Source organism: Zonotrichia albicollis, chromosome 17 (assembly GCF_047830755.1).
Source record: "Zonotrichia albicollis isolate bZonAlb1 chromosome 17, bZonAlb1.hap1, whole genome shotgun sequence".
In the NCBI taxonomy this organism is placed as follows: Eukaryota; Metazoa; Chordata; class Aves; order Passeriformes; family Passerellidae; genus Zonotrichia; species Zonotrichia albicollis.
In genome coordinates this window covers 2,786,468-2,805,109 of record NC_133835.1, presented here as the reverse complement: position 1 = coordinate 2,805,109, position 18,642 = coordinate 2,786,468, and the positions used below count along the sequence as shown (strand labels likewise).

Below are 18,642 nucleotides of genomic sequence, written 5' to 3'. Positions count from 1 at the left end.
CTTGAAAGGAGCAGAGACTAGACTGAGCTAAATGGACAAAATAGGGATTTATTGCAAGGCCTTAAAGGGACAGCACAAGAGCCTGGCCAGGGCTGCCCCCGGACTGAATTTAAGATGGACCCCGGTCAGGAGTTTTTACAATTTATCAGTTTTGGTTCATCTGCATGTTTGGTTCAGCTGTCCAATTGCAGATCCAGATCATGAACTCTCAGCCCCCTGCCTTGCCCCCTTCTCTTTGCATTGTTTGTGCTCCTTGGGTAAAGGTTGTCCTTGATCTGCAGCTGGGGAGGGATTGCTTTGTCAAACTGTGAAGAGAAACTGCTAACGCCTAATAGGAAGTGTCAGAGTTACATACCTGAACATAGCAGAGAATTTGGAAAATACCGAAGTTAAAACCATCCCTGGAAGCGCTGTGCTTGGGGCAGGCCAGGGGCAGAGCTGCTGCTGCTGTGTGGGGCTGGGGCCAGGGCAGGCTCAGAGCTCTGCTGCTGCCTCTGCCCCTTGGGCTGGGAGGGAACATTCCCCTGGCGTTTCCGTGCTGGAGCTGCGTTTGTCAGTGCTTAGGGCAGGACAGAGGAGTCCCCATCCCCACAATTTAGGAAGTTTAACATCCCCCACACCTAAGCTTGGCCAGGGTGCTCAGCTGAAATCACCTCTGTGAAGCAGAGGCTTTATGGAGCAATGGGAAGGGATTTAGGGATCAGTGCAGTGGTAGCACGACCTGAGGGTTGGGAAATGCTGCTGGGAATGGCTGTGCCTGTGGGAAACTTGCTGTGCTTGCTGAGCCACGAGGTCAGGGAGGGCTCTGCTGCTCTGCTGGGAGTTTGCTTGGGCTTCAGGGGAGTGAAAGCCTCAGCAGAGGGTAAAGATTTCAGGGTGTGCTCGTTCTGTGCTCAGCCCATGGCAGGAAGATGCAGCAGTGTGGTTTTAGCAGTGGATTTCTCTTCCAGCTCCTGGGCAGATGGATGAAAGCAGAAATTACAGATGAACAGAATGAGTTGGAAAGGGACCTTAAAACCCACCCAGTTCCCCCCTGCCATGGGCAGGGACACCTTCCACTGTCCCAGGCTGCTCCAGCTTGGCTGTGGGCACTTCCAGGGGTGGGTCCTCAGTTTCCAGTTCAGCAGGGTTTGCAGAATTTGGCTTTTCATTGGTATCACAGCTGGAGTGTGCCTTTGGATATTGCGTAGAAGAGAGAAAAAACAAACCTGATCAGATAAAACTTCTTATCACAGAGGCAGGAGCTGTGCTGCTGGTGATGGACCCCTGGAGATACCACCCCAGTAAATAAGGGTCTTATTTGGAAATTAATCCAGGAAACTCCAGATAACAGCAGGGAAAAGACTCACCTGAACTTCTTCAAATCAAAATGAAGCAGGTGAGGGAGAAAGGGAGCTTGGGTTTGATCAGATTTGTCTATAACCAATTTTTGTTCCAGCTTAGTGTACCTGCCAGTGATGGTAGTGAGGATATTCTGACACAAACTATTCTGGCACACAGATAGGTTGAACAAAGGACCTGACCAAAAACCCTGTTCTGCATGGCAAAGACAGCTACTGAACCCTAATTCCACAGACCAGGATTTAACTCAGCAAATGAAATTGTAGGATTCAGCAGCATTGAAGAAATCCATGGATTTTTACTACTGAAAACATTTTTACAAAGAACAATGCCAGAAATTGTTCCAAATTTTGTTTTGGTTGTTGGCATATTCAGTAGAGTTTTGAACTGTGGACCTTCTTTTTGTACAAGGTATTTACTGTAAGTGGAGGGAATTGTCTTTTATCCAGCAAGTTCCTCCCTCCCTCAGGACTCCTGACACCTGAACACTGCTGCCTGATGATTTGCTCTTTCATTTTTCACCTCTCCCTGCACTTAACTTTGGCACCCAGAATAAAGGCAGATCCCAGAGCTCCCTGTTCCTTGGGAGATATTTCAGTGGGGAAATATCTGTCATTGAGGCAGTTGGAGAAGCACACAGAGAGTGACTGGAGAACAAGGGAGGCTGATGAAAATGCCCATTATTGCAGGAATAGTGTTGGAAATAGCTGGTACTGAGTCCATCCTGACAGGGCTGGGAGTGCCCTCAGTGAGAGCACACAGAGGAGCATCCTTGGGTGCCTCAGCCGAAAAGGGATGGAATGCTCTGAAATGTTCTGTGTGGGTGGAGGGGCCAGCAGGGCTCTGAGCACAGATATTCCAGGCTCTAATCACCTGCTCAGGTCCTTGTCAGGGCAGTCCTGCCTGGCCAGGATTAGGGGGGCACTGGCAGCCCTTTAAGCTCCCGTCTGTGGTGACCTTCTTAGCGCCCCGTGGGCCAAGGAAGGAAGGGATCTGACAGCTGCTTAATTTAGAGAACACCAGGTCAGGAGGAGGCTGCAGAGCCTGGAACCTGGCAGGGGCAGGAGCTGGGGAGGGCAGCAGAGCCCAGGGCTGTGGGATGGGACCCTCACGGGGCTGAACCTAAAAAAGCCAAACTGCAGCGCTGAGCTCCCCTCTGTGCCCAAGGTGCCTCTGTCAGGGAATCAGGGTTGGATCTGTGAAAAGCACCAATCACTTGTTTTTTAAATTTTAAAAGTTTAATAGTAATAAAATGGTGATAAAAATAGTAATACAATTAAAGTAAGAATAATTTGGACAATTTGAATTAGGACAATATGAGACAATAAAACAAAGAGTTACAAATGTCCAGGTACCTTTTTCTGGGCAGCACAAGCCCGAAAAAGGACCCACGTTAACAGAGGATTAACCCTTAAAAGCAACAGCCTGTTGCATATTCATACACCTCATACATGATGCATAAATTCCATTCAAACACAGGATTCTGTCTGGTCATCATCATCTTCTTCCTCTGCATCCTGACAGTGCCTTTGAGGTGGGAAGAAGTTCATTTCTTCTGATAATGGAGCAATAAATTCTCTTTCTCTGAAAGATTCAGGTGTCCTGTGGCTGCTGTCTCACTGCGAGTCCTTTATTTAAAAAAAGTATCCTACATAGCATAGTTTCTATTTTAACATTTTTATAACCTAAAACTATATTTAACACAGTACTTAAAAGAATTAAACCAGCATAACTTTCTAACACAACACATATAATATTCATTTTAATATTTGTGAAAAGCCAGTCATAAAATACATGCATTTTTCACAGATCACTCAGCTGGGAGCTCACTCCAGAGGCTCCACAGGAGTTGTGAGCCATCAGAAATCAGGCTGAGGAGGGCACCAGAAATTCCCCCCAAAATACACTCTCCTAATCTTTACCTGTTGTAAAAAAATTTCAAAGACACAAAGAAAATTTTGAAGGTAAAACTCATGTTCTGAGCTGGCTCCTGGGAAGGATTGCCTGTGACAGTTCACAGGGATCTCAGGTTGAGGGAAGAGACGAGGATCTGACTCTATGCTTCAGAAGCTTGATTTATTATTTGATTATATATATTACATTAAAACTATACTAAAAGAATAGAAGAAAGGATTTCCTCAGAGGGCTGGCTAAGAATAGAAAAAGAAAGAATGATAACAAAGGCTTGTGGCTCAGGCTCTCTGTCCGAGCCAGCTGGGCTGTGATTTGCCATTAATTACAAGCATCCTACATGAGACCAATCACAGATGCACCTGTTGCATTCCACAGCAGCAGATAACCATTGTTTACATTTTGTTCCTGAGGCCTCTCAGCTTCTCAGGAGGAAAAAACCTAAGGAAAGGATTTTCCATAAAAGGTGTCTGCGACACCAGGGCATTGCACCATTCCTGCTTTGGGATGTAAAACCTGGAGCAGGCACAGAAACTGGAGCACATGTGGAATTGTTAACCTGTACGTTCAGGCAAAACTCCCATGCCCCAAGAAAGCCATGGGTTAAAAAAGCACCTTCTTAAGCCAGTGATTCATCTCTAGAGTTGAGCTGTTTTCTGTGATCAACCCAAATGTTTGATTCTTTCAAGAGCTGAGCAAGTGATTGTTAGTGAACACTCAGTTTTCTGCAAACCTTGATCTTACTGAAATACAATGTCAATTTAAATTATCTGACTGGAGGATTTTTGTTTTTCTTTTTTTATTCCTGGATTTCCTTTTAGAAATTATCTGTTTCTCAGCACCTCTCAAACCTTGGAGGTTAAATCAGATTAAGGTAATGTGTGAATGGAAAATGTAAAATCTTTTCCTAAGTAAAAAAGCTTTTGCTTGTGCAAACACCAGACAGATGATGGCACAAATCCCTCCTCCTGCTGTGGCTGTGCTCAAACTTCGGGTGAAAATATTGGCAGAACATCCTCTCCTGCCTGGTGCAGCTTTGTGGCTGCATTCCTCAGTTCTGGAGCTGGAATGTGAGTCAGAAAGGAGGGAGTCAAGGGGGTGCCTTAAAATGAAGGTACAAAAATAGCTCTCCCTGCACATCTTTTCTCAGCTTCCCCTTACAAGGCTGCATTGACGTGTGCTGGATGGGATGTGATGGCTCTGGCCTTGGCAGATGCATCAAATGTGACATGTGAGCATGGGTGTTAGGGTATTTTTAAGGAGACAAATAAGGGTTAGCAAGAAATGCAGAAAAGAGATGCAGTGAGGTGGCCACAGTCCCTCATCTACAGGAATCCAGGCCTGAGATTTGCTTCCAGCTCGGCCTGAACTGGAGATTTCAGGAAACAAGCCAAAAAGTTGCTTATTTTGCCATTTCATCATCAGATGTGCTGCTTCCCTGAGGCACTGACCTTTCCCAGGCAGTGCTGTGACAAAAGCTGTGGTGGAACATGAGAGAGGCTGGGCTGTGCCACCCAGAGCAGGGGAGATGCTGCCACCCCTGTGTTTGGATGAGCCTCTGACACAGGATGTTGGGGTTTTTCTCTGCTAAAATCCTTAATTTTGGTTTTTTCGTGAGGGTGAATATCACTGCAGTAGTATCAGGGACAGCCAAAGGTCATACAGAGACTCCATCATCAGAAGTCATGAAAAGGCATTTATTATTAGAAATTTACAGTTCTTATAGAAACAATGGTGGACCTAAAACCTGATTGACCTTTAGGAATCTTCTCTTACCTATTGGTGGACTGTCGCAGACATATTTTATGAAAAAATCCTTTTGCTAGGATTTTTTCTCCTGAGAAGCTGAGAAGCCTCAGGAACAAAATGTAAACGTTGATTATCTGCTGCTGTTGAATGCAACAGGGGCATCTGTGATTGGTCTCATGTGGTAGTTTTTAATTAATGGCCAATCACAGTCCAGCTGGCTCAGACTCTAAGGGCAGTCACAAGATTTTATTATCATTCCATTTCTTTTCTGTTCCTTGCTCGCCTTCTGATGAAATCCTTTCTTCTCTTCTTTTGGTAGGGTTTTAATATAATATATATCATAAAATAATAAATCAGCCTTCTGAGACATGGAGTCAACATTCTTGTCTCTTCCCTCATCCTGGGACCCCTGTGAACCCCCCACCACAGTTGGTGACCTGAGTGAAGAGAAATTCCACATTGAACTATGAATAGCACACTCTGGAGAACCATAGCTATCAACAATGGTTACAGAAAGAGAGAGAATAATTCTGTGAATTCTTTCCTCTAAGTTTCCCACAGCTTCCCAGGATTTTCCTGGGAGAACCATGTCTCTCTGTGTTCAGAGGATATGTAATTACTACAGGTGGAGGTTCCACTGGAAACATGGTCAGTGAGGCTGACCTTGGGATGTGCTGGGAGAGCTTGGAGGGCTGATGTGGGTCCCCAGCTTTCCTCTGTAGGGATTCCCCAGGGAATGGGCACTGAGGCTGCCAGAGCTCCAGGAGCTGCCAGGGGTGCCCAGGGTGGGGCTGTTGGGGTGTCTGTGCAGGGCTGGGGCTGCCATGGCTGATCCTGGGGGTCCCTCCCGGCTCAGGACATTCTGTGATTGTTTGGGACAAACACTTGATAATGGGCTGTTCCTACCCGCTTCCCAAGAGACCAGACACAAAGGGACCATGGCAGCCTTGGTCTCCTGCCTTTTTTCTTTCCCTGGGTTTGCTGTGCTGTGGGAAACCAGGACATCTGCACCCTGTTCACCTCCCATGGGGCATCTCCTCAGAGAGTCCTGGAGCCATTGCAGCTGGAAAGGACCTCCAGGATCATCAAATCCAACCCTTAACCCAGTACTGTATTTGCAGGGAATGTCCCAACAAAGGCAGGAATGATGAACCTGTCTCCATGTTCTCAGAAAGCCAATTTATGACTTTATAATACTATATTATACTAAAGAATACAGAAAGGATACTTACTGAATGCTAAAAAGATAATAATGAAAACTGGTGACTCTCTCCAGAGTCCCAACACAGCTTGGCCCTGATTGGCCAAAGAGTGAAAACAACTCCCAGCAGAATGCAATGGAACAATCACCTGTGGGTAAACAATCTCCAAACACATTCCATATGTGAGCACAACACAGGAGAAGCAAATGAGAGAAGAATTGTTTTCCTTTTCTCTGAGGCTTCTCAGCTTCCCAGGAGAAAAACCCTGGGTGAAGGGATTTTTCAGAGAATGTGAATGCCACAACCCAGCACTGCCAAGATCATCACTAACCATGTCCCAAGTGCCACATCTGAATGGTTTTTGGATACTTCCATGGATGGTGACTCCACCACTGCCCTGAGCAGCTTTTTCCAATGCCTGACTATTGAACCAGGACGACCCCAACGTAAGGAATAATGTGCTCTGGTTCCATGATTCAGAAGGCTGAACAAATACTTTTTTAAGCTGTGTTATATTACATTAATACTATATTAAAGCTATACTAAAAAGGTGCTACAGAAAAACCTGTGACTGTCTGATGACAGCCAGGACACAACTTTGACCCAGTTGGCCAAGGAACCCAAACAACCTTCACTGGTGTCCAGTTAACAAATCACTCTGGGTAAACAATCTCCATAACACATTCCACGTGTGCCAAACAACAGGAGCAAGTAGAGACAATGGTTTTCTCATCTTGTCTGAGCTTCTCACTGCCTTCCCCAGGAAGAATCCTGGGAGATAGAATGACATCTTTCTCTGTTCAGAGAACGTGAATGTCACACCCGAGCACTCTTTTAATGAAGACATTTTCCCAGTATCCAGTGTGAATCCCCCCTGGCAGAACTTGAGGCCATTTCCTCTTGTCCTGTCTCTTATTCCCTGGGAGCAGAACCCAGAGCTGTGGAGATCCAGAAGAAATCCCCCCTTTCCCCTCTCTTCAAATCCCAGTTTCCCTGAGCCTGCAGGGCTGGGGTGCACTGAAACATCCCTTGGCTTCCCTCAGCTCTGCTCCCAAGCCAAGGAGAACTTTGGCAGGGCAGGGAGAGGTTTGTGGGCCACTGAGCTTTGCTGGTGTTGTTAATTATCCATCATTTCTTGCCCTACTTTCCCTGCCTGCTCAGTGTCTGCTGGGACTCAGGAGAGTCCTTGTGCTTCTCCTGGGCTGGGGGGGCTCAGCCCCACAGAGATGTTCTGAATCTGTTCTTGTCCAGCTTTGCCTGTCACTGTTTGTGCCTTTATCTTCCTTGTACCCCTCCTGCTAGATCCAAAAAGTCTGCTGCATTATTTTTCTCTTTTTTTTCCCCATTTTCTTGTCATGGCTTTGAATGCCTTTATTATTCCTTCTTCCCTCCTCTGGCAGAGGTGTCTGTGCTTATAATCTCCTTAGCACTGAGGCAGCCTGTTCATTTCAAAGAAAGCTGCTTTAAAGGCAGGTGTGAGCCAGACTTGGCCAATTCTCTCTTTTCCCCCATGGCTTGAAGGGCCTGAAAATACTCCTGTGATCATGTCACAGAATCCCAGAATGGTTTAGGTTGGAAGGGAGCTTAAAGCTCCTCTTGTGGGCAGGGACACCTTCCAGCGTGCCAGGTGATGCAGGGAGTGGCTGCAGCCCTTGGGTGATGGGCAGGGGACACAAATGGGACTTGAGGCAAGTTCTGCTCCCCCCATCTCCAGTGGGGTGCCTGCGCTGTTCTCTCCCCACCAGCCCTTCTGCAGCTCATGGCACTGCTGTGTTCAGAGTGGAGCAGCTGCAGTGTCCAGGCCTGTGGGGAAGCAGGGTGTCCCCCTGTGCCCCAGCCCTGCTGGGGATGTGCCTGTGAGTCTGTGCCTGTCCTGCAGCCTCACTCACACCCAGCCTGCAGCAGGCACTGGAGTGAATCCACCCCAGCATGGGCTGAGCTGGGCTGCAGCAGCCTGGGCTGCTCAGGAGCTGGGGGATGCCCCAGGGAAGGCAGGAATGATGACTCTGACTCTGTGTTCTAAGAAAGCTCATTTATTACTTTATAATACTATATTATATTAAAGAATACTATGTTGCCTTATATATCAAGAGTTCTATATCACCAGAATTTCATACCTCCTCAATGTTTCTCAGAGGCATCTCCTCTAAGCACTGACTCTTCCTGGTCCTTGTAGTAGTCATCTAACTCCAGTTCCCACCAATCCACTATTTTATAATACTGTTCTTATTTGCTACAGCTGTGGCCTGTGAACATCAGGCCTGCTCCTAATCTTTAGTCATTGGTCCAGCTGCAACTCGTTGGGGAAAAGATTACATTCTACACAACCTTCATTTACCCATACCGTATCCCCCTACAATACTGTACTATGCTAAAGAAGACAGAAAGGATACTGACTGAATGCTAAAAAGATAATAATGAAAACTGGTGACTCTCTCCAGAGTCCTGACACAGCTCGGCCCTGATTGGCCAAAGAGTGAAAACAACTCGCAGCAGAATGCAATGGAACAATCACCTGTGGGTAAACAACCCCCAAACACATTGCACATGTGAGCACAGCACAGGAGAAGCAAATGAGATAAGAATTGTTTTCCTTTTCTCTGAGGCTTCCCAGGAGAAAGTCCTGGGTGAAGGGATTTTTCAGAGAATGTGAATGCCACAGATGCCTGCAGGGATGGCTGCAGGGAGCATTTGGGGGAGCCCTGGGGGCAGCCAGCTCCAGCCTGGCCCTCTCACCCCTTCCCTGTGTGCAGACACCCCCAGGGCAGTGTCCCCTGCCAGTGCCCACACTGTCCCTCCATTGGGCAGGGACAGGGGACAGCAGCAGGCAGCTGAGGGGACTCAACATTTGCTGCATTTTGGCTGCAAAAGCCAAGCAGTGAAGTTTGCTGTGCCAGCATCTCCTTCTGCAGGAGACTTCTTTTTTTTTTTTTTTTTTTTTCCTGATGCTTTCCTGCTTCTCAGAGTCTGGAATTGTGTTTGTGCTGTTTGTCTGAGTCTCCCATGTGGTCACAGCCTCTGCCTTGGCTCCTATTACACTTCCAAAAGCCTCTTCATTGCCTGGCTCCTCTAATCCTTCCAGGAGCACCCATGTTTTATGCCTTGGTTATGCCTCCCTTCCTTTTAATTAATTTTTCACAGTGCCTTGCTTGTCCCTGTTGCCCTTTTTAATTTAATTTATTGCTCACTAGCCATCACAACACCTGGGCAAGCCTTTAATTTATCTTTTCCTGTGTCCCTTGCACCCCCTCTGCCCTCTCCCATTATTGATTTCTCCAGTTTGATTTCACCAGCATCATCTCCCACCCTTCCCTCCCCCTCAGAATTGCTTGGATGAGTTTTCCCCCCATTCTTGACCTTGCTGCTTTGTAATTCCTGGCCCAGTAAGGCTGGGATTGCTGCTTGCTGGATCCTCTCCCTTGCTTGAGCTTGGCTTCCACCCCAAATGTCTCAAAATTCCCTCTGGGCAATTCCCATCCCCTTAAAGCTGTGATAAGAAATGTGAGAAACACCAATCGCTTGTTTTTAAAATTTTAGAAGTTGAATAGTAATAAAATGGTTATAGAAATAGTAATATAATTAGAGTAATAATAATTTGGATCATTTGAATTAGGACAATATGAGACAATAGAAACAAAGAGTTACAGACAGTCTGGGTACCTCTTTCTGGGCAAAATAAGCCCAAAAAAAGGCCCCACGTTAACAGAGGATTAACCCTTAAAAGCAACAGCCTGTTGCATATTCATACACCTCATCCATGATGCATAAATTCCATTCAAACACACGATTCTGTCTGGGCAGTGTCAGCTTCTTCCTCTGCATCCTGACAGTGCCTTCGAGGTGAGAAGTTCATTTCTTCTGATAATGGGGCAATAAATTCATTTTCTCTGAAAGATTCAGGTGTCCTGTGGCTGCTATATCACTGCGAGTCCTTTCTTTAAAAAAATATCCTACATAGCATCGTTTCTATTTTAACAATTCCTATAACCTAAAACTATATTTCACACACTACTTAAGATAATTAATACAGCATAACTTTCTAACACAACACATATCATATTCATTTTAATATTTGCAAAAAGCCAGTCATAAAATACATGCATTTTTCACAAGGAAAAATCTCCTTTCCCAGGGAGCCTCATCCAGGTGGGAGGGGTTGGTGGCCATCCCCTGGTGCAGATTGTGTGCTAAGCTTCCTGCAGGCAGGGAGGAGTTCCAGGGCTGGGCTGTGCTTGGTTCCAGCCCTGAGCAGGAGGGAGGTTTGTGCCCAGCTCTCTGCATTCCTGCTCTTATCCTGGGGATGAGGATGTGCAGCTGAGGCTGAGCCCTGGCTGCTCCCAGCCCAGCTCTCCTGCTGCTCTCAAGCTTTTTCCTGCTCTGCATTTAAACACTGGGAAAATTGTGGAAGGAAAGAGGGAATAAATGACTTTTCCTCTGTCTTTCAGCTGCCCTGTGGCTGCCACAGCCCAGCTCCCAGAGCTCAGACAAAGAGGGAACCCCTGCTTTGCTCCATGGCTGTGAGGGATTGAGGGCTTTTATTTGCCACCATAAATGGTCCATTTACTTCCAGAGCAGCCCCTGCCATTACCACAATGGCTTTGGAAAGCACATTACTGCAGATATTCAGGTTATTTTGTCATCTGTGCCCATGTGATTTGCAAGCTGAGCCCAAAAGTGGGAAAGGGGTCAGAGGGATGGGAACCATGTGTTTGTTAAAAACACACAGCAAGGCAAGATCATGAGCTATTACCTGCTCCCCTGCAGAACAGGCACAAAGCACAGCAGGCTGAGGCTCAGCAGAGTGGGTATCTACAGAGTTCCCTGTTCCTGCTAAAAAATACTTGAGTTAGAGCTGTGCTCCTGTATGGATTTCCATTTCCATGGGATCTCTGCAGCTGAGCTGGTTCTGTCTGATGGAGGAGCAGGGTGTCTGAAAGGTGGGGCTGAAAGTGCCTCTGGCAATGGATGTGGTTGGATATATCCTGTCCTTTGGATACCAGGGAAAGGCTCTTCCCCAGAGGTGCTGGCACTGCCCCGGCTCCCCAGGGAATGGGCACTGAGGCTGCCAGAGCTCCAGGAGCTGCCAGGGGTGCCCAGGGTGGGGCTGTTGGGGTGTCTGTGCAGGGCTGGGGCTGCCCTGGCTGATCCTGGGGGTCCCTCCCAGCTCAGGACATTCCATGGTTCTGTCATTCATTCATTCCACTTGCTGACTCCCAGGACATCAAACTGGAAATCCCTGAGTGTAACAGCCCTGGGATGTTGTCACCATTTGCAAAATGAGTAAATACAACATGCATGGGTCATGTGGAGCTTAGAAGATCTCAGAGGAACCAAGGCAGCATCACTGGTTTAATTGGTTGTTGGTTATAAATACCTGTAGTTCCACAGTGAGGTGTTGGCATGGTTAGATTTGGTTAGGGAATAAAATGTGGGAACTGGAGGATTGTAATGCCCATGGCCTGGCTGCTGCACTCAGCAGAGCTGGGTGGGGAACATGGCAACTCCTTCATTCCGTTGGTTTTATTCTGTTCTCTCGCTCTTACTCTTTTCTCTTCCTCATTCTCCCCATTTCCCATTCTTCCCTCTTCAGCTGAGTTAGGCCCTGCAGGTAGGATCACCCTGTAACTCCTGAAGGTAGGTCAGTTCCCTGATGCTGACAGGGAAATCTGTGGGTGTCTGTGAGCTGCTGACCCTTTTTCCAAATTAAGAAGCTCTCCTTGTCTATCTTTGACAATTTTTATCAATGCATGAGCAAAGGAGACTGGCTCTCTTCTCCCTCTGTCTCCAGGTACAGAAATATCCTTTTTTATCTAGGAACAGCCCCCATTGTACCCATCCTTACCTTACCTTGCTTTTTACCAGGGTGTGGGGTGATAGGAGAGGAGGGAAAGGCTTTAAGCTTAAAGAGGGCAGGGTTAGATGGAATATTGGGAAGGAATTGTTCCCTGTGAGGGTGGGCAGGCCCTGGCACAGGGTGCCCAGAGCAGCTGTGGCTGCCCCTGGATCCCTGGCAGTGCCCAAGGCCAGGCTGGGCAGGGCTGGGAGCAGCCTGGGACGGTGGGAGGTGTCCCTGCCATGGCAGGGGTGGACAGGATGAGCTTTAAGGTCCTTTCCAACCCAAACCCTTCAAGCAGTCCGTGTCAGAGCAGTGTGCAGCACTTTGGGAGGATTTGTTTCCCAGCTGCCAAAGGAAACCTTTAAAGAAGCTTGAGACCATTTGGGGGTCAGTCAGCTATGGCCACATTTCTCTTCACAGAGAAAAGCAAGGCACAATTCTTCCCAAGAATATTTCTGGGTTTCACATTCTCTGAACCTCAGAGAAAGAAAACACAATTCTTATCATTTGCTGTGCCTGTGTTTGTGCCAAAGTAGAATGCAACATGGAGATGGTTTACCCACAGTGATGGGGTTTTGTTTCCTTGGCCTGTCAGGGCCAGGTGTGTGTGGGGACTGTTGGGGGACAGTCATGAGATTCAGTGCAGTGTGAGCAGGGTTGAGTGCTTGACATGTTCAGTTTTAGATGCATAGAATAATATAGAGTATAATAAAGTAATTAATTAACCTTCTGATATCCATGGAGTCCTCCTCATCATCATTCCTCCTCCATCAGGGCTCACAGAGCAGCCACAGTCAGTGACTCAGTTTGAGATTCAGAGTGAGACTTGAGCAAACTCAAACTGTGGAGAGGAAAGCTGCACTTCACTGATGGACTGCAGAGAGGGGATCCTGCTCTATGTGAAGATTGCATGGAGACAGGAAGTGACAGAGCAGGATGTGTTTGGATCTGTTTGGATAATTTCTCCTCTGCTGTGAGTTGTGGTTCTTTTGTGAAACACCCCAGGCCTCTGTGTGTGCTGCTGGATTCAATCCATCTGCCTTCCCCTGGGAATGTCACCTCTTCCCTGCTCCATGGGCTCTCTGCAAACAAGGAGCTAGAAATAAACACCAATATCTCTCTTTGCAGGGGGTTAAAGCTGCACTGGAGCTTTGCCTTTGTGCTTGTAAATAAAAACAGGCAGGTAAGGGGGGTGCTCCAAGCCAAGGCCAGGCAGAAATTGGGAGCACACAGAGATGCTGCTTTGTGGCACATGAAATCAGCAGAACTGTACAATCAGGTGATATTCTTTTGTAATTTGAGGAAAAAGTATGAAATGGATGGAAAGTTTTTGATCTGGACCCAGCCAAGTCTTCCAGTGAACTTCATTTTCTTTCTCATGCTCACAAGCAGAGGATAAATGCTGGAGTTGATAGTGCTGGAGGGTTTGATGCCCTGGGCGGGGTGGAGGAAGCTGCACTTGTCTTTCCTGGCTCTGCAAACCTTCCGAGACCCATCTGCAAGGAGATTTGGGGAAAACCCTTCCTCTTGTAGGGCCCTGGTGCCTGGGTGGTGCCTCCTTTGTGATGCAGGGCAGGACATGGTGTAGCAGGGTTAATGAGCTGCTGGAAGGTTGATGAGCAAAGTGAAACCTGGCTGAATTTTGGCTCCAGGACCCTGTGGTGAAGGAACCCCATAGGTACCAGGTATAGGACCTGGGACTTGCCCTTGCTGAACTTCATGAAATTTTCAGAAACCCACTCCTGGAGCCTGCCAACTTCATACCATTGATTTAAGCTCTGATTTGGGGAGTTTAATGTATTCTCTGAATGACTTTTGTGGAGGTAAGGCATTGATCATTGGTTATGGTCCTGAGCTATTCTGGAAATAGTTCATCTGTTTATACTATAGCTACTTAACTGCCTGACTCATAAATGTAGAGTAGCTAATCCTGCAGTGCCTCTCTGTGAGGAATACTGGTGCAGGTTGAACAAAACTGACCTTAGTCTCATGAATGGGATCAATTTTGGCCTTGAAATTATGGCCAAATATTCTGCTCCAACCCAAAGCTTAAGCAGAAAACATGCAGAGATAAAAGTGCAGTCAGAAGAGCAGAAATAACTTCTTTGACCAACTTTTCTAGCCTATCAGAACTGTGCAAGCCATGAGGGAAAAACTGGAAACTCCCTAAGGAGAGCTTAGGAAGCTGGACATGAGGTACAGCTCATGGGCACACTCAGCCTGGGAAGTGTGTCCCTCCATCCCTTGTCTCCAGTCTCTCTCCAGCTCTCTTGGAGCCCCTTCAGGCCCTGCAAGGGGCTCTGAGCTCTCCCTGGATCCTTCTCCTCTCCAGGTGAACATCCCCAGCATTCCCAGCCTGTCTCAGAGCAGAGGGGCTCCAGCTCTTGGAGCATCTCCATGGCTCCCTTGCCACTTGTTCTGTCAAGTCTCCATAATTTTTGTTCAATCAAAATCAATTTTTTTCATTGAATCATTGTTTCAATCATTTCTTTCTTGCCCTGGGGCAGCTCTGCAGGTGGGGGTCTCACCTGAGCAGAGCAGAGGAGAATCCCCTCCCTTGAGGTGCAGATGAGCTGCCACAGCCTGATGCTGCAGGAGCAGCACTGCTGCACCTCAGACCACTTCTGAGACCTCCTCACGTGGAGCTTCCACTACCCCTCTCTCTGCCTCACCTCACTTCCAGCACTATTCCCAGTGCCTGTCACAGTCCTGCAGTCCCTTGGGATGTTTGTCCTTCTGTGCCTTCATCCCCTGCATGCTCTCAGTGCCAGGGCTTTGTGCTGGTGCAGGGAGCTGTTCCCGAACTGGGATAACATCCCCCTGCATTCAGCTGACTTGCATTTCCTCCTTATCCTTGCTATTAATCCCAAACTTGCAGAATCACCAGGTATTAGGATTTGATAGAGACTCTGCTCTTTGTGTGCCGAGCCAGCTGATGGAAGTCTTAATCCTGCAGGTGGTGAGCTGCCAATCCATCCAAAGCCAGGCTGCATTAGCACTCTGATACCAGAAATATCCTCCTGATAGGGGAAGATCCCTGCCAGGGGGAGCTGGGAAGGCAGAGTGCATCTCTGAGTGCCTGGGCTGCCCAGTCTGGCACATCCTGAGTGCCTCCTGTGGCTCTGAAATTGCTGTGAAAGGGGAAGAGAGAACAGCAGCCTGCTTCCAGAAATGTCAGCCTGCAAGGGAGGAGGGACAGGGCTGGGGGGGATGTGGCTGCAGGATTGGGGACACTCAGGGGGTGCTCACCTGGAGGAGGCTCCAGAGAGACTCTAGGGCCCTTTGCAGTGCCTGAAGGGACTGGGGACAAGGCATGGAGGGACAGGACGCAGGGAATGGCTCTACTGACCCCCAGCCAGCAGAGGTGCTCCCTCCCTGCTCCTCCATCCTCTCCCACAGCCATCCTCTCCCTGCCCTGGTGGGAGACAAGGCCACAGCCCCGAGGTCACTGTGGGGTCCTGAGCCTGCCCTGAGTGTGGGGACCCTGCCTGCCTCAGGGCCCCCATCTCCAGACACCTCCCAGGGCAGGGAAAGGGATGCCTGGGTGTCTGAAATGTGATCTGGGCTGGTAACCACATCACTGGTGTTTTAGTACCAAAACCCAGTATTTTAATATTATTATATAGTGTAATATAATACTGCTATACTAATTGTACAATATACAATATAATATGATATCATATAATTACTATATCTATTAAATATCTTAATTATATACTATATCTTAATTATATATTATATATAGACATTGTATCTTAATATAAAAGATATACTACTTAGTATATAAGATATAGTACTATATCCTAATATATATACTATATAGTATATAGATATCTTAGTATCTTAGATATTATAGTATCTTAATATATCTATGGTATAGTACATATAATATAATATAATATAATATAATATAATATAATATAATATAATATAATATAATATAATATAATATAATATAATATAATATAATATAATATAATATATATAACATAACATAACATAACATCTATTAATATATCTTAATTACATACTATAATATCTTAATTATATACTATATCTTAATATATAATATATACTAAATATATAAGATATAGTACTATATCTTAATATATACTATATTATATTATATAGTATATAGATATCTTACTATCTTAGCTATTATAGTATCTTAATATATCTATAGTATAGTACATATAATATAATCACAATATTTATTAATATTGACACATTAATTCATATTAATTGATTATTCATTTCTATTCTATTCTATTCTATTCTATTACCAATATAATATTATAATATTGATCTAATACCAATAATATAATATATAATACTATTACACTAGTATTACAGTATTCTAGTGTACTGTTTTAGTACACTAGTATACTAGATGTGTACTGGTATTTTAGTACCAAAACTACTGGTACTTTAGTAGTTCTAGTAGTACTAAAGTACTACTGGTACTGGTATTTTAGTACCAAACCCCTGCTTTCTGTTGGGCCACTTCTATTTTCCAGTTCTAGGAATAACCTAGAACGGTCAGCAGGAAACAAAAAATATAATTTATGAAATGAAACTGTCATGGTCATGGTGGACAAGAACATTTTCAGAAAATCCTTTTCCCCTTTCCTCACTGTAATTCTCCACAGTGACCAGGCTGGTTTCCCCACCTGGTCCCAAGAAGCAAACAGAGCTCAGTTCAAGGTAAATCCTGCTCATCCCTCCAGGATTCAGCATTCCCTTGCCCTGTAGCAGATCCAGCACTTGCCTGCTGTTTCCAGCCAGGAGCCCAGCTGGGAGGGATGGAGCAGCATCTGTGTGGTGGGAGCAGTCTGGGCAGAGCAGGCAGCTCTGGAGTAAAGAAATAAATAAATAAATATGGAATATATTCTATGAAGTAACATGGTGATTCCCAATTAATACCCTAATTGCCCCCTTTTTCTAATTATTGATTCCAAAATTACTGAGCTGAGTTGCAAATGCTGTGGAGTATAAAAAGGAAGGAAGGGCTTTTTAGGGACATTTTGGAATTACAAATTACATTTGTTGTGAAAAAATAAGAGGCAGTCTGTTTAATTGCTGGTAGGATGCAATTTGTGAGCACTTAGGTAAGAAAAATACAGCTATCTAGGGGATCATTACAGATTCCTTTCCTCTGAGTCAGCAAAGCTCAGAGCTGGGCAGAAAGCAGATCTATATTCCATAAAATTCAGAGTAGCAGGGAGCTCTGTCCCCGGGATTGCTCTTGGCAGGGAGAGAGGGATGGACAGAGAGGAGCACAAGGTTTGGGGGCTCACAGAGAAAAAGCAGAGGGGTCAAAGGGGCTGGATCCTATTGCCAATTCCCTTCTGGAAGGTGGGGTGAGCCCCCTGGGTCACAGGAAGTTTCTGGCTGCAGAAAATAAAATTTGGGATTCTTCTGATGGTTTTTGGCTTACTGAGGGTAGATTCAGATGGGATATTGGGAGAGAATTGTTCCCTGTGAGGGTGGGCAGGCCCTGACACAGGGTGCCCCTGGATCCCTGGCAGTGCCCAAGGCCAGGCTGGATGGGGCTGGGAGGGAATGGGATGCCAGTGTCATTCCCACAAAGCCCTTGGAGAAACACCCCTGGAGCTTGCTGCTGCAGGCAGGTTTGTTAGCACCAGGAGTTAATTAGAAGTGAAGCCTCTTCTCCTGGTGGCAGAAGCCTCTGGAGATCCAAGATCACCTTTTTGGACTGAGAAGGGCTCTGCTCTTACTCACTGCATGAATCAGGATTTGGCACAGGATCTTCTGTGGAGAAGGAAATTGGGGCTGTCTGGTGCCATCATTTCCCATCAGAGAGAGCGAGAAGTGTGTGGTGTTTGATGTCCCCAGGACGAGGTGAGAGATGAGACTTTGACTTCAAGTTCTCAGAAGGCTGTTATGTTATGTTTATGTTATATTATCATAATTGTGCTATACTAAACTATAGAGAAAGGATACATCAGAAGGCTAAACAGGAATGATAATGAAAGCGCCTGACTGACTCCTCAGAGTCCAACACAGCTGATGGTGATTGGTCGTTAATTAAAAACAATTCACATGGAACCAATCAAAGATGCACCTGTTGGTAAATGATCTCCAGACCACATTACCAAACAATCAGATAACTATTGTTTTCATTCTTTTCTGAGGCCTCTCAGCTTTTCCCTGGGCAAAGAGGATTTTTCAGAAGATGTCATGGTGACAGAACGGGGGTGCTGAAGGGAGGGATGGCACTGAGCTGAGGGCATGTGTGGAAGCAGGCAGGGAAAGCCAAGGGCAAGGTGTGCATGGACAGACACCTGGATCTCGTGGCTGCTGTCCCCTCTGCAGGCTGTCCCCTCCTGCTGTCCCCCCACAAGAGCCTCCTGTGGCCCTGGGGGTCTGGCACCTCCTCCCTGCAGTGCTTCCCACCCTAAATCATCACTGTGGCTGGGAAATGTCGTGGGAGATCAGGTGTGTGCCACCCCTGTCCCCGGCCTGTCACCATCTGCTGTGCTGGTGGCCCTGAGCTGATGCTGCCTTGGACACCCTCGTGGTCTCCTGGTGTAGGTCTTGCAGCACCAGCAGGACAGACCCACACCACCCCACCCCAAGCTC

The 18,642-nt window shown here is 46.5% G+C and overlaps 1 protein-coding gene across 4 annotated transcripts in view; it reads left to right on the top strand.

Annotated features, from left to right (window-relative positions):
- RALY (RALY heterogeneous nuclear ribonucleoprotein) overlaps nt 1-18,642 on the top strand; it is a 136,615-nt gene that overhangs the window by 47,507 nt on the left and 70,466 nt on the right. The window lies entirely within an intron of this gene.